This window comes from Conger conger, chromosome 1, assembly GCF_963514075.1.
Source record: "Conger conger chromosome 1, fConCon1.1, whole genome shotgun sequence".
NCBI classification, from domain to species: Eukaryota; Metazoa; Chordata; class Actinopteri; order Anguilliformes; family Congridae; genus Conger; species Conger conger.
Window position 1 is genome coordinate 23,870,805 of NC_083760.1, and position 17,014 is coordinate 23,887,818.

The 17,014-nt window shown below is 39.3% G+C and overlaps 1 long non-coding RNA gene across 1 annotated transcript in view; it reads left to right on the forward strand.

The window, feature by feature from the left end:
- Positions 1-3,655: 3,655 nt before the first annotated feature.
- LOC133136299 (uncharacterized) overlaps positions 3,656-17,014 on the forward strand; it is a 38,018-nt gene continuing 24,659 nt past the window's right edge. The window contains exon 1 of the long non-coding RNA XR_009709505.1: positions 3,656-4,024. This is a non-coding gene — a long non-coding RNA (uncharacterized LOC133136299). The remainder of the gene's footprint in view (positions 4,025-17,014) is intronic.

Genomic DNA, 17,014 nt, shown 5'->3' on the forward strand with positions numbered 1-17,014 from the left:
TCGCTTTGGACTAAAAGCGTCTGCCAAAAATGTAATGTAAATGTAATGCTCCTTTGACAGCAAATACAGCTTTGAGCTTTGAGTCTTCTTGGGTACATCTCTACAAGCTTTGCACACCTGGATTTGGGCAGTTCATCCAATTCTTCCAGGCAGATCCTCTCAAGGTCCGTCGGATTTGATGGGAAGAGTGTGAATTATGGGGTTTAAGTCAGGGCTTTGGCTGGGTCACTCAAGTACAAGAGAAGTGTCCCGAAAGCACTCCAGCCTCGTCTTGGCTGTATGCTTCTAGTCGTGGTGAAAGGTGAACCGTTAGCCCAGTTTGAAGTTGCGTATACTCTTCAAAGACCTCTTTGTATTTGGCAACATTCATTCTTCCCTCAATTCTGACCAGTATACCTGTCCCTGCCGCTGTGAAGCAACCCCATAGCATGATGCTGCCAGAGAATGGATCAGACCAGAGAATCTTTTTCCTCATGCTCTCAGAGTCCTTTAAATGCCATTTGGCAAACTCCAAGCGGGCTGTCATGTGCCTTTTACACAAGATTGGCTTCCGTCTAGCCACACTAGCAGCTGCTGAGATGGTCGTCCTTCCGGCAGGTTCTCCCATCTCTGAAGAGGACTTCCAAATATCTGCTAGAGCCAGTTGGGTTCTTCGTCACCTCCCAGTTACACAGTTTGGCCAGACGGCCAACTCAAGTCCTGGTGCTTGCAAGCTTCTTCCATTACACAATTACTGAGGCCACTGTACTCCTGGGAACATCTGAGGAGGTCTCCTGGAGGTCTGCAGAAAGTTCCTTTGACTTCATGCTTGATTTTTCTCCTGAAATGCAGTGTGAATTGTGGTATCTTATATACAGGTGTGCACCTTTCTAAACTGTCCAATCAATTCAACTTGCCACAGGCGGACTCCAATCAAGTTCTCGACACATCCCAGGGATCATTAAAGCAAACAGGATGTGCCTAACCACAATTTGGAGTTCGAAATCAGAGGGACTGAATACTTATGTAAATGAGAGATTTCGGTTTTTGAATTAAAAACATGATTTCACATTGCCATTATGGGTTATTGAGTGTAGACTGATGGGCAAAAATGCCAATTTTATCCATTTAAAATGAAATTCAATTAAGTACACAAAACGTGAAGGGGTCTGAATACTTTGTGAGGCCACTGTACAATGTCCAGATTTACAAATAAGGCATTCTGGTACAGATACGCCCAAAGTGCATGCATACATTAAATTACAATCTCAAATCTCAAACCTTTCTGGGTCCCACTTTTGGGTAAATTTATGTCTTATTCATGCTTGATTCAACAGCCTCCCTATGGAGGGGCCGTATGGTACTGACTCTGTAGGTGGTTGCCTTCATAGTTCCAATCATTTCAGTCCATTCTGGACAGCAGCATGCACAACAGAGATAATAAAATAGCTTTGTTTGACAACGCAGATCAATCAGGAAAACAGTTTTGTACATTTTTTGACAATCTCAGCACCAGAATAACCGAAAACAAGGGTATTTCTATAAAATACTTTTAAAATATTGCGATCAAGGCGTTGGAGATCTATGTTCTGGGGCTGGGTCTGTTATGGTGTGTTGGGCTCTTGGCTTGATCATAGCAAGAACGTGCTGTAATTTGGACCCAAAGAAACTATTATCAATATTTATTCGGCCTCCAGTGAACCATTACATTGCAACAAACCAAAAAATAAACAACAAATGGGAAATACATTTGTTATTCAGGAAATAGTGGCTTAACACACCAGAAGTAAAATTGTGGGAGTGTATATACCATGTATGTACAGTGTATACTCCAAATGTGTTCCTTAACCTTGTCAAGCGGATGCACCACTAAACCAGGGGTGCCAATAATGATGAAAACCTGATTTTCGTGAAATCTATTTTTTATTACAGTTTTTCTCAATCGTTTTGGCCCAACTGTCGAAGAACAATTAACATTCTCAAAACAATATGTGAAAATATTCACACCATAAAAACAATTGTTCAGAGCAGAACACCAAGAGCAGGATATTCTGTGAAGTAGACTACATGTAAATCCACATTAGAGCACAGTAACTTTACTTTTGCCTAATGGTTATTTGGTTCCCACATTGTTGTATTGGGATGTTTCAACTATGCAGTGCAATGTAACTTTTTATGTTGTTGTGTTTTCTGTTGACTGTATTGCACTGTGCCACAACCAGTGAGATCGTTATCCACTTGCAAGTGGTCTTTTACATATTTCAGTGTGAAATACTGTACTGCTGAAAGAGAGACTGATTTGAAGTTACTGTAATGAATGTTCTTCCAGGGTACAATGTCATAATGACAATATGTCTAACCATTTTGACGGTCTTCATTGAAAAAAATTATAAAGGGACTTTATCAATTTTTTGATGGCACTGACTAATTCATCGAAAGAATTATTTAAATTCAAAACATGAGTAAAAGATTTTGAGTGAGGTATACGCTTTTGGAGGTGAACCAAAATGTTCTTGAGAAAGCGATTGAGAAAAACTGTAATCTGTCAGTTTAGAATGGACCAAACAGTTTTTGTATTCAATGAAGAATATTTCGATTATGTGCAGGTGCATAAAAGTATGTGGATATGGTCAAGAGGTCGTTGTTCAGAACAAATATCAGAATAGGGAAGAAAAGTCATCTACATAAGCAACTTGTGAAAAACAAAAAACATCCAGTTCCGTGTGCAAAATGAGAAGGTCAGAGGAGAAGAGCCAGATTGGTTCAAGCTGACAGGAAGGTAACAGTAACTAAAATAACAACATGTTGCAACAGTTTGCAAATTACCATCTATGAACACACAACTCGTCAAACCATGAAGTGGATGGGCTACAGCAGCAGAAGACCAATAAGTCTAAGGAATAGGCCTCCTAAATACCTAAAAGTGGTCACTGAGTGTGTCTTAAATTATTTGACAAGTTGCCAAGCCCCCTAAGTCTGCCTCTCATTAGCAGTCATGACTCAGCCCGATGGAACACTGAATCATGAAATCACATTTCTCAACTTTATGATTTAAGTCATAAATCTAGGATTTGATTACAAGAGAGTGAGGGTCAAAGGACCTTTCTTACCTCAGATAGCTTTCGTTAATACAAGAATAAAAAAAGAATGATTGTGGCATGAAATTATGAAAGACTCATAATCATCTTAACTTTGATTACCGAAGCATTATATATTTTTTCCCAATGGATCACACATTTAGTAATATCCATTGGAGCAAAACATGTTTATGTGCAAGAATGAAAAAAGTAAAATACCTGTTTTAGTTTTTTACTTAGTGTAAAAGACAAAGCATTGGAATTAAAAGAGTCCCCCAGGAGTCCATTTCAGTGGTCTGGTGCTGTTCCCACTGAGTGGCAAGATTGGCTTCAATACACTGTCTCCTTATCTATTGCTTTTTGTGAGTCAGAGAAATTTGATATGAGGAAACACAAAAAGTTCAGTTTTGGATATGTATTCTTATTTCATTATATTTTCTGAGTGAAAATAGAAACATTACAAAATGGTAAAAAAGACAGTTTCATAAGTGATTCAGAGAGAGACAGTAAGCAAGATAACATGGTGATCCAGTGTGTCACTTTTGCTGTTGCTGAGATACAAGAAGCCCACTGGCAAGTTCATTCAAGTTGAACAGGAGCTGTGCAGCAGTGTGATTCAGAGGAGGGGGGGTTGGTGGGGGCAGGCTGGGAGAGAATCAAAGGATTATATAAAATATTGTTTGAGAAATATATCAAGGGGATGAATCTACATGAAGGGGAAACAGCATCTATATTCGCTGTAAAACGTTTCTCCGGTGGCGGACATGCTGATTTACTATCGGTAGTGGTTTCTGGATCTCTGCCAGTCCTATAAGTATGCGGGAGGCACTAGCTGTTTTTCCAGTTCCATGCTGTCCTCAGATGAACCGAGCGCTGCTGCCAAGAATCCAGCACAGTTTACAGAAGGTAACTGGGTTAGAAGCCAACAGTGTATTTCAGCGACAAAAAAATCCTTCAGCAAAGGAAAGGTAAGCACATTTTTTTCAATAAACCTTTGTCAGCAGATATGGGAAAGCAGTCATGACCGAAAAGGTAGAAGAAGGGTGGGGGGAGGGCAGCGGCTAGAAAAAAAAAAGGAATTTGCTAGCGTTAACGAGGAGATCCTTAAAAAAAGGAAGGGTAATGCCATGTGACAGAGACAGGATCCTTACGTGCACTTAGCGAGATTAGCACCGCCACTGATCGAGCAGCGTAGCGAAACTTCACGGAAATCGGGCAAAGCTTCAGAGAGGAAATGTGAGATATGCAGTCCACAGGGAAGTCTTTCAGCTGCAGCTGTGTATACGTCAACCTTGTCATTCTCATGGCGCAATAAAAAGGAAACAAATCACAGCACCTGTGCATGTGTGAAAGGAGGGGGTTTTCAGGACCAAGTGATTTATTCTGCACAATACGTCGTTGAAAATATTTGAAAGGACAAAGGGAGGGAGCGAGACAAAAAAAAATGAGACAAAACATGGGGCAAAACTCAGGTCCAGGTCTTGGCAGGGATAAAGGAGCAAGGAGTGCCGAGACAGTTTAGAATGAGCCCCTGCCGCCCCCATCCCCCACACACACGCACACCACGCAGCAGAGTGATGTCAGGAGGAAACGCTCGAGGACATCCACACAGAGGATCGCCTTTAAAAGGCTCCAGACGGGGAGGGAACATTTTGTACAAACTCATCAGCAGATGGGGTGTCAATGTTAATTTTCTCTGCAATGACTGAATGTTTGTAGGTAGAAAAGTATGTAAAAATAATGACTAAATGTAACTTTTCTTGAGTAAGGTGTTGTGTAAATAATATAATAATTTTTCTTTTTTACTCGGGACAGTAAACTTTACATTTTCAGTTTCGATATCAATGTTTTCATCTATATTCCCTAACCTGCATGTCTTTGGACTTTTTAATGAATAATAATGAGGATTTCCGAAAGGAAAGGAGCCACACAACCTTACATTTATTTAACTGAGGGAGAGTATGTAATAAAAATTATATTTAACACTTTGGAAAAAGTTGTGATGCACCATTAAATTATATTTCAACAGTCTACCACACGGACAATATCAAAATTTAAAAGTATACACATTGGAGAGAATTACTGATGTTCTATTTACTTGGACTCTATTTTTAGTGCCAGAAAATTGGAATAAAAAATAATAGTCAAATTATATATCAAAATGTAAAAAATGTTCCTCAAACTATTTAGTATAACATACTTACGCGATCCTTGGTCAAAATGGCAAATTAGTTAGTTACTATAATACATTAGTTAGCATTGGCTACATTGTAGAAAGGTTTCTAGACCCATTTGGAGAATCCTTCACACAGTGCACTCACAGAATACTATCTCATTCCTAACCTGCAAGAACTCTATATCTGGATTAATCTCTGAACACATACTAACTCAGAGGGTAAAGCCAGCAGTAGATTAATCAATGCAAGATAAACTACACATGTCCACACCAGGTAGTTGAACTGCTAAATGGAGGAAAACTGTATTCTCTATTAAAATATTTGGAGGTTCTGGATGGAGGTGTCGGTATGATGTGCCCAGCAAATTAGTTCTGGATATGATTTGGTATGCAAAAATAAACTGGATCACTGCCTTCTGAGCAGGGTTGTGCCAGGTCACAGAAATCTGGGGCTGACATGATGAAGCATTGTGGAGAATATGAGCAAAGGGCTGTGCTGACCTTGGTTTCATCAGTAATCTTTGAACAGGCCACTTTCATTTTGTAGCTATAAACCACAGTTTGACATGAACAACCAATCGTCAAACCAGAGATAATTGAGATTTCATTAAAACATGTTAATTTATTTGACATTTATTTCATCTCTTATTCAGTGCCATGCTATCTTTGGCCTTTTTAACAAACAGTTTCTGTTTTTGAACCTTTTGTTTTATTTTTATCCACTCATTCACTCACTCATGATTTATTTGCATCAGTGATGGATAAGGTGTGATTTTAGTTGAATGATCAGTCTGTGACTCTCAGGATTCTTATTTCAAGGTTCCACTATACCATATTTTGGTTGTGATAATGCACATGCTTTATATAATGTGGATGCTTTCAGCATGATTTTGGCATGCATGTTTATTTGCATATTTAGAACTAATTTTTTGCCATTTCTTAGCAAGCCTGTCTAGTGTTTATCCACTTATATACTGTGTGTTGCAGCTATATACAACATACAGTGGGGTGCAAAAATATGGGCACCCCTGGTTTAGATATCTGTTACAATGAATATGTATGTGACTGAAGCACTGAGTTCAGCTTAATAAAAATAAATGCAAGATTACTTTTTATTTTCATTTTTCACTGTTCACTGTTAGGAAAGGAAAAAGGCCTCTTGCAAAAGTTTGGGAATGGTTTTTTGATTATTCTTACTTTTAAAAAAGATGATTACTCAGGACCAGTCCCAGGTGATTTACTTGGTAGGGCTTCAATGAGTCAGGTCAGTATAATTCCACGGCTGAACTTTTGATTCAGAAGCAAGTCCATGCCTTCTAAAGTATCCAACTACCTATTTCCACTGTCAGAAACATTATAAGAAAATGGAAGATAAATAGAACAGTTGAAGTCATGGCAAAGTCTGGAAGACAAGAAAGATTTCAGATAGAATGGCCCGAGACCTGGTGAGAAATGTCCAGAAGAACCCACACATTGCTGCAAAAAAAGAGTAGCAAACACACGTCTAGCTCTTCACAGGACAACAATATAACACTTTAAACAACAAAGACCTACATGGCTCAGTTGCCATTAAGAACGACGTCAACTTAAAATTAAGTGTCTGAAGTATGCAAAAGAAAATATTGAGAATCCTGAAGCCTTTTGGAACAATGTGGTATGGACTGACAAAATCATAATTGAACTTTTTAGCCACCATCAAAGAAGGTATCTTTTGGAGAAAAAAGGGTGAAGCATTTGCCTAATATTTGAAGGTCAGTCCAGACATTGAAGTAAAAGAGAGTTTGGGTATTCCAGCAAGACAATTAGCCAAAGCATACCTCAAAATCAACCATGAAGTGCCTCCAGGAAAGACAAATGAAGGTTTTGGAACGGCCACCACAGACCCCAGACTTGAATATTATTGAAAATCTATGGAGAGATCTCAAACATGCCGTACATGCAAGGAGGCCAAAGAATATTTCTGAGCTAGAGGTGCTCTGCCAGGACAAATGGGGAAAAATTCCTAAAGCGAGAATTGAGATACTCTTAGCTGGCTACAGGAAGCGTTTGCAAGCTGTTATAGTTGTTGCTGAGTTACAACTACTACTAAGAAGTACGACACATAGTATATACACATAGTTGGCTTACAAATATTCTTAATAATTATCTTTCAATTATACAGTTATTGAGACAAATTGTTGGTTGCATTTGAATACTTAATAGAACCATTTCTATTAGGATACTCTGAGAAATTGATGCCCGTTTCAAAGAGACATTAAAATGTGTTGGTGGATAGTTATGGGAAATATTGCAAGAATATTACAAAGATAACACACATTTATCAGATATTAACTGAATGAGCCAATAAATCAATGTGTTGTGAATATAAGTGTGACTTTTCTCCAAAAAGAAATTATGCAGCACAAATCAGGCGCTAGTGCAGTTAAAATCAGAAGATAGAAGTAATTTTCCAAGATATGTATTAAACCTGCATATGTCAGGCAAGTTTCACACCTACACTGTGTGACTTGTTTTACAGTTAGATCCAAATAATTTAGCTTATTCAGTTCACTACAATTACTATAGCATAGTTTGACTGTTTCAATAGTTAAAAATGTGTTTCACTGGTTGTCTGATTCCTATGAAAGCATAATCATGCCAAAATTTCAATGAAAATGCAAATCGGCAATTACATTTTGTTTTCATTCTATATACATAAAACCTAAAATTAACTGTAATTAAAATGAAAATGCTAAAGCCCACTTTGCATTATCATTTTCAAGTTTTAATGTAGGCACTTTATCTGACAATTTTAAATTGGAAAATGTAAAGTCCATTCGGTATTCACTTTTTCACTTAATGCAATTGGCCTTTTTTCAAAATTCATTTTCATGTGTTCGGGGGGTGAAAATCAAATAGAAAATGCATTCCCTCCTTTGTATTTTCATTTTCAAAGTTAAAAGACCTGTCAATCAAAGGACAGGACGTTACAGGGGCGGTTCAAACCAATGGTTCAAACCCAACCAAGAGGTGTCCCTGGGAGTCCCTACAGGCTAGGCTGCTAGCTACTACTAACTATTCAGCTAGTTCTCTGAGTTTGGGAATTAATATTAATTAATAACTTTATGAAAACTAGAAAAAAAAACGTGATTCGTTGTACCACTAGAACTCACTGTCATGTCTTTCTGTTGTTATTTTGATGCCGTGTAGCTATGTACGGGTTTGCATGGGCAAATGGGTTGTCTTCAGAACTAACTAGCTAAGTTCACCGAAACCAAGTTTCCATGAGTAAGGCCTTTGCAATTCCAAATAAAAAATGGTAGTTTTTATATAGGCCAATAAATCAGACTAGGGTTTGCATTAGCCTATCAATTTGAATTTTGGCTGGGTCTTTGCATGACCACATGACAATGATAATGCAAACGGGAGCAATGCCACTTCATTTGATTTACACTCAGTGAGCAATATATTAGGTAGACCAATACACCAGCTTGTTAATGCAAATATTTAATTTCCAAGAGGTTTAGCTGTTTTTCAGACCAAATGTTAGAATGGGGAAGGAATGTGATCCAAGTGATTCTAAAAAAACATCCAATGAGCAGCAGTTCTACCAGCAAAAACGTGTTGTTAATGAGAGACATCAGAGGAGATGGGCCAGACTGGTCAAAGCTGACAGGAAGGTGACAGTACCACAAATAACCAAACATTACAACAGTGATATGTATATATGATATATAGTGATATATAGAAGAGCATCTCTGAACACACGCGTCAAACTTCTAAGTGGAGAGGCTACAGCAGCAAAAGACCAATAAGTCTAAAAAATGTGTAATAAATTCCCAATAAAGTGCTATGTCAACAATTCAATTCAGTTTATGTAAGTGTAGTTTGTGATATAAAAAACTAAAGGAAGTGGGCGCATGAGCTTGAAGGCCATTTGCACCTTAAAAACGGAACACGATTTGAAAGCAGGACCTTTGGTACATTTAATATAGAAAATTACTGAGCATATGATTAGTATCTGTATTTATTGTACGCAGCATTTTTTCTCCATTTTTATAAAGGGTGCAGTAATTCCGGAGCTGACTCTATACTTCATAAGAAAAAAAAACTAGTGCTCTAATACACTGTCAGAGTCAATTCTGAGGCTGTTCTATAAATAGTTGGCTTGTTCTCTTGTTCCTCAGCTGTGCCAGTTCTAGCCTATATGCCTTTCACCCCGTGACTTCCATGGAATGGCTTCCTTCTTATGTTCTTGGTATTTTGGGACCTTAGTTTTGGCCTGACTTTACTTTCATTTTTGTGCAATTTAAAACTTCCCAACAATAATTTAAAAAATCACCTGATTTTCATTTTGAATACCAAGGCCCCTGGAAGGGACTACAGAAATGACAGACAATTCTTTGTAAAGGTGAAAGTCAGAAGTAAGCTTATTAAGCATTGGATCTGATCAAACAGCCCACTGATGAGTATGGATACGGATACAGGTAATATAGTTGGTTGAATAATACAGATACAGATAATGCAGTTCTCGCTAACCCCTACTTTCAGGCTCTGTTGCAGTTGCCGTGTTAGCTTGCTCCTATACCCGTGCCTAGCCATCGTTAATCCCAATTTCAGTGTTTTTTGGCACACGGTGATGATAGGATTTAGGATGATAGGATAGAGAACCAAGACAAGCATAGGGAGGATAAAGCATTTTACTTCAACGTGGTAACAATGGCAGGAAGGCACAGTGGAAGCAATATGGTTGCTCACTCTCCCAAGAAACCTAACTAGACCAAGTATCACTAGTTGGTACTAGCTCTTCTACTGACCCAAGAAAAACAAGATAGAAAGGAGCACACATTACAATATGGCAATATCAGAATCTGAAAGTACACTACCACGTCAACATTGCACAGTCACATAGCTAGAAATCAACATAGTCCATGAAGCACATTTGGTGGCCCCGGGGGCGCGACGGTCGACGAGGTGCCTCACACGACTATGGGGCAAGCTCAGTCAGAGCAGGTGGGGAGTGCTACATGGTATTGGCACGGTCAGAGGCACAGGTGGGCAGTATGGGCTGTCCTGGTGGTGGGGGCTGCCCTGGATGGCAGGTGCTGATACGATAGGGATAGGGATATCAGGTGGTAAAGGTGGCAGGCATGGTCCTGGGAGTAGATCCTTGTCTTCTGCAGAGTTGTCTAAGGGACAGGGCCATTGAGAAGAAGGGACGTCAGGCAGAACCATGAAGCAGTCAAGATGGCAATAAAACGTGCTTCACAGCTAGGACCCCACAAAATTCCTGACACTGCAGAATGGTATATAGTGGAATTCTGTGCCGATGCAAGGACTTGTCTAGGCTTCAATTGAGGGGCAGGATTGGCAAGGTTAACCGCCAGGGGACCATCCATGGGGTGCATTTGAATGCAGACATGTATCAGAGCTGTATCATGTCTCATGACACTCATCCAACAGAAGTAGGGTATATATGAAGGATGTCACCACTTCCTGGAGGACAATATGACCTGACGTGAATGCTTAAGGACATCAGCTGCAGCTGCAAAGGACAGACCCACAGCATCTAGCAAGGAGGAAGTGGACTGCTCCAGCCTAGCACTCACACAGGAATGGCAACCATCAGAGACTGCCCAGTCCAAATCGAGAGCATACAAAACCTGGCATGGGACAATGAGGCACACTTGGGATGGAATGATGGGCTCCTCATGCTTGAAACAAGCAGGCCATAAGTTGTGACCGTAGCTACATCCCAGTATGGCTTGACAACCATAATGTTTCCCGGATGGCCCTGAATTAAATTGGTATGGGTACAGCAAAGATCACTACACTCCAACTGTATCACCAACCAGGCAGGTCAGTTACTGGAGGACAGATGCAATATTTATTTTGGACAGACATGATTTGGACAACACAGTCTGTTGTGTGCATGGTAAAGGCACACACCTGGAAACCCTTGCAGAGAGCAAAACATGCATGAGAGAGGCCTGGTATCGGCCAATTTCATATAGAAAGGCTGAGACACAAGAACTTGCAGAGAACACACTATAGCAAAGCTTTGCATAAGCTTGCATACAAGGCTTGCCGTCTGTGAGGATACACATGTTCCTGCAGCCTGAATGACATGGGGGTCTAAAATGTTTGGTGGCAGCAGAAATGGAGAGCGCCTCTACCTCACAAGGTAGCCACATTGTCGCAACTTAGAAAGAAGCCAGCCAGGTGTAGCCTGCCCTCTTGTGTTACGAACAGGGTGGCGACTTTACTAGGTTGTCTGACCACACCGACCATCACAATCCGCAACTGATATAGTGGCCTTGGCAAGGTAATCACACAAGCAGATGAACCTCCTGGAATGAATCCCGCAATTCAGTTGTCTGCAACACAAAATTATCTCTTGGGACTGGCACCCAAATGTGGCATGCTGAAGCCTCTCCAGTTGGTAAAAGTAAGCTTGAGCTCCACAAGCTTACCACACGCTTAGAGAGGAAGGTGACCTTTCTGCTGCGGGGGCTTGACTGCACCCATGTTGACTATGGCCTTGAAGAGTCCAGCAGCACCACTGTAGACCATGTCGTACTTCCTGAGCAGTGACTGAAACTGAACTGCAGGGAAGAGGTCATCAGGGTCAATTTGCACATCTGAAGAATGACCAGTCTTGTTTGTTTGGTACATTGGCACTTCAAGGAACTCCATAGGCCATATGTTTTTTGAGATGGTTGGAACCCTCATCCCGCAGCTGTGCTGGAACTGTGGTGGCCTGAAGGAGCCATATTTGTAGGTCTTATAAATATACCAACCTCACTTCTTGCTTAACGGGACAAATAGCAACACCATTTGTTTCCATTAAAGGTGTGCCAGTGAGTATGTTGACATCCAGCTTTAATACAACAAGGCCATCAAACTTAAACACTGTCACTCTGGGTGAATGAAATCTGTGTCTCTCTGACTACCTGCAGTTGTGAGGTTCCATCAGCCTGGTGGACAGACTGTGCACTGGATAGGATCGTATTACCAGTCTCACTGCTGTGGACTGTGATGCGGACAATACGATGTCCATGGAACACATCCTATGGGGACTGACAGGTCTGAACACGGTATGCTAAGGCAGCTGGATTGGCTGCCTCATTGTCACAAGCAGGTGTGCTGCCCCCCAGGTTATCATTGGCGTCTGAGTAGTCCTCAAGGATGCCCACTATTTGCCTCACCCAGATGGTGTAACAACGGTCATTGTCTGTAGTGAAGGCTGTGTTGAAGATTCCATCTATTTGATCAGACACAGATTATGATGCTTAAGGGGGCAATGACTCAAGGGGGCAACGACTTTTTCATTTTTTTACATCCTATGCCTCCAAATGCTTTGCAAATAAAAGAATAGCTGTCTGATACTATTACAAGAGATAATTATGAAACTCATTAAAATCAACATGATCAGACAAGGCCCATTAAATTAAAAAGCATTACAAGCATCACAGCATGCAGCCGCTTCAGTATGATTGGTGAAGTACGTGAACCTTATGTTTGACTTTCTCTCAGCAGGAGGAAAAAATAAACTGTCCTCCCCTGAAGAGACTTCTTATCATTGTCATACTCATAACTCTTATAAATCAAAGTTAACATAACACACTTTTCTCTGTCTCAAAACCGCTGGCTAAAAAAGGAAAGCCACAGAGGAGGAACTGCATGTTTTGAAGGCTTGCTGTTCATTCAATGGCACATAAATCAATTTGTGACCTCACTGACTAAATCTTGAGGCTCAATCATGTTTTGCCTCTCACTGCCCCCTGATCACAATCCCCATCTACCAAAGAGGAAATAACATAGCACACAAAACAGCACCTCCAAGACCTTCTTCATATCTGTCCTTCAAAATATTGATCTTATTTTGTTCTGTTGATTTGTTTTTTTAATTTGAGAATCTACAGTATACTGCATATTTTGTTTACATTAAAAGCATCATTTGAGCATAAAAATACAGGGCAGAATTGAAAAGCCTGGTGATAAAATGTAAATACTATGGTTTCTGTCAGGAGACATTTGAGAATTAATCAATGAGAAAGGGGTGAAAGAGTAAATTGCTCTAGACTAAAAATGAAAGGCCTTCTCTGTGAGGACTCCCAAGCTCCCACAGTCTTAGGTCCCTTAAAATGAATTATGCTAGATTATCATTTTCTTGAATTGCATTTTAATTCTTATTGTATTATATATTTAATTATACTCATAATGTATTATTGCTCTAATCTTGCCTTCATGTGTTATTTCAAAAAAAGAAAGCCCTTTGCCATGTTCTGAAAAAATGTAGTAGGCATAGATACAATTAGTAGGTTTAGATAAATGAGTCTTGAATTTTTAAATTGATAGTCTCAGTCAGGGACTGAGTAGCTGACCAGCTGTTTCAGCTGCCTTGCATTTCAGCTCATTTAAAATCTGGACTGGAAGGAAACCACTGATTTACATATTTTGCTGGCAAGACACCACATCTTGACAATAGGAGGCAGCATGTTATATAACAATACAAAAACTGTCATATCACTTTTTAATATTCATTGTTGCCCCAAATCAACTGTGTGTAATTAAAACATGTTTCTGTCTCCCGGGTGGAAGAATAATCACTGCTTTTCTCCTTTGCTGGCAGATGCTTTGAAAAACAGGTTGACACTGTAATTGTAAAACAACTCTGTCTGCAGTGTATTTTCTGATTAAAAAGATTCATATTTATTGACTTGGCAAGAGAGAAGCACTTTATATTTCAGAATTCTAAAACTACTTCAGTGAATTAAACATTTCCATTTTTAAGTATATAATTAATTGAGACAGATTTTATAGTTCTGGCTGATGTAACATTATTAAAGACACGGTAAAGAAACCGTTAAACTGTAAGATTGTGCTGCTATGGAAACAGGGGACAGTAATAGCATTGCTAATCCCTGCAGTAAAAGGATCCCTTCCATTTCCTGGGAGAAAAAAAAGTGTCAACCACCAAACAAATAAATGACCCCCATGGGGAAAATCTCCCCCACTATTTACACTTCTTGTATACACATACATAACTGATTCTCAGACTGAAGAAAAGAATACCATTTCCAAAAAAACATATTTAATACAATATTTATTTACTTTTTCTTCTGATGTGGAATACACAAAAGAATGTAAGTCCATCCTAAAGCTGCAATGTACAGCACTGTGCAGAAGTCTTAGGCACCCTAGACTTTATTTTATATATATACACATATATATATATATATATATATATACATACATACATATAGGTTTATTTTGTGTGTGTGTTAGTATAAAAGAACACATTCGAGATTTCCAAATATTCATGTTCCAAAAGATTACATTTTACAGAGACATTTTTGCATTTAATTAAAAAAGTAACATATTACTGTAAGCAATTTACTACTTTTTACATAAAAACTTGATCAAGTCTGTCTGAGATCAGAAGCAAGGAGCCAACCAGTCTGCAGAAGAACTGTGGCAAGTTCTCCAACATGCTTGGAACAACCACCCTGCTGACTGTCTTATAGAACTGTAGGACAGCGTTGGCTATCTCAGAGAAGTGATACAGTTTTAACGCCGAAGGGTGGTCACAAAAAATATAGATTTGATTCAGCCAAATTACTCAAATGTAATGTAAAATGTTTAGTACGTTTATTTAGGACCTTTCATTGAATTATTTTTGAAAGAATCTTCTGTACAGAATGTTATACAGGTGCCTAAGACTTTTGCACAGTACTGTATTTCATTGTGTCAGCTGCAGATAAACTGCAAAGCTGCAGAAGGCTAACAGATAACTGATAGGGAGGATATACTAATGTGCAATGCAGTATTAAATACCCAGCCAGTTTACTCTCTCCCTCCATGGGCGATGCTTCAACCAACTCTGTACTGCATAGTCAGGATTTGAGTCCGGACCAAAAGGCACATCAACACACCAAGAACTAATACTTTAGCTGCAAAAGTGAACCATAAAGGTTTGGGAACTGGGCTCACAACTCCAAGGTAGCAGAACATTTTCTTAGTTGTGCCCCTGAGCAAGGTACTTGCTTCAGTCTACACATAAGTATTTGGACAGTTGGTACAATTTCTGTTCTTTTGGCTCCGGAGTCAAGCACATTGGATTTGAAAACAATACATGTGAGGGTATTTACATCCATATTGGGTGATGCGTGGAGGAATCATATCTTCGTATACCTTTTTTATACATAGTCCCACCATTTTATTCCCCCAATTACACATAGTCCCCCCATCTTTTTCTCCATATGTCGTACAGTACCATTTTCCTCCCCATGTGATTAGAAGTGCTTGCGCCTCCCTCAGTGTTTTCAGTACCAGAGAAAAGCAGAGGTCTCTGTTACATGACTGGCCTTGTAATATGATAGCAAGTTCTGTGAGTTCCTAACCATTATTATAACATTACAGAGACCGTAATGAGACACTTTTTAAAATTAAAATTCATTCTAAGAAATTTCCATTCATTCTTCTAGTCATAATTATTATTATTATACAGCGTCACATAATCACTCTATATGAAATAGTATATGAAGGAGCAGACTGGGTCAGAACATCAGCCATTTGAAAAGGCATGGTGCTTATGTTGGAGGGCATCAGTGCCATGGCTGCTTTAGCGCTTGGATTAAGTCACAGCCAGTACACATCAGCTATGCTTGTACCCCTGAATTTTTCTCAACTAACATGGTAGATTAGGTGACAAGGGGCATGATTTACCAGACATATCAATCCTCTAGACAAGGTGTCTTAACATCCCATACATACACACGTGCGGAACATACACAGTAGACATGTGGAGAATGATTCGAAATCTGTGAAAAAAAAAAAAAAAAAAAAAAAAAAAAAAACAGTTTAAGAAATTAATCAGGATTTTAATGCACAAAACAGTAGTACCCAACTTTGATGGCGGGGGGGGGGGGGGGGGGGGGGGGGGGAGGCAATTACACACTTTATAAGATATATTAATCTGGACCTAAAATTAACATTTCCACTATGAGGTATATTAATTTTAGCAGTATCTAATAAATGAGTTGCTATATACTTAATGTGTTATCAGTAATGTACAAACCCTAAAATAATATATAATATATAATATAAAATAAATAATTATTAATAAAACACAGGTAAATGATTAGTAAACAAATAGTTCCAATGAAAATTAAATAATTGTACTTTACATATTTTGTCAATGACTTACCATTACTTGTAAATGATTTGTACAACATTCAAATGAAAGTGTCAGTGCTTCTCACCCATTCTATTACATGACATCATCCACAATGTCTTAATAAATCATTGTTTAAAAAGGTTTCTGCAGGTCCTAATGGAGATGGGAACTGTTTATTATGTACAAATGTCCCCCCCAGGGCCCACAAAGATTCTACCATTTATTTTGGTTGCATATGATATTGGTTAAGTAATACTTTCTCTGGAACAACCAGTGACTACCAGGAACAGTCTGGTTGACTACTGTTGCTGTGTAAAAACAATGATACTACCAAGAATAGAGTGGTGAGAGCTGGAGAGACAGCAGACAGCTTGGAGAGATGGCAATGGGGCAGTGACGGTTAGCAGCCCGACCTTCTGCATCTTCTGAGAGGAAGAACCAGCAGAAAGCTACAGATCGACTCACAGAAAAATACCGGGGGGGGGGGGGGGGGTGAGAATCCCATCTGGATGGATGAAAGGACACCGACACATGACAAAATACAACAATGAGTATGGAATGTGTTTGTGGCAAGGTGTGTAAGAACCCATGTGGCCTGAAGATCCACCAGGCCAAGATGAA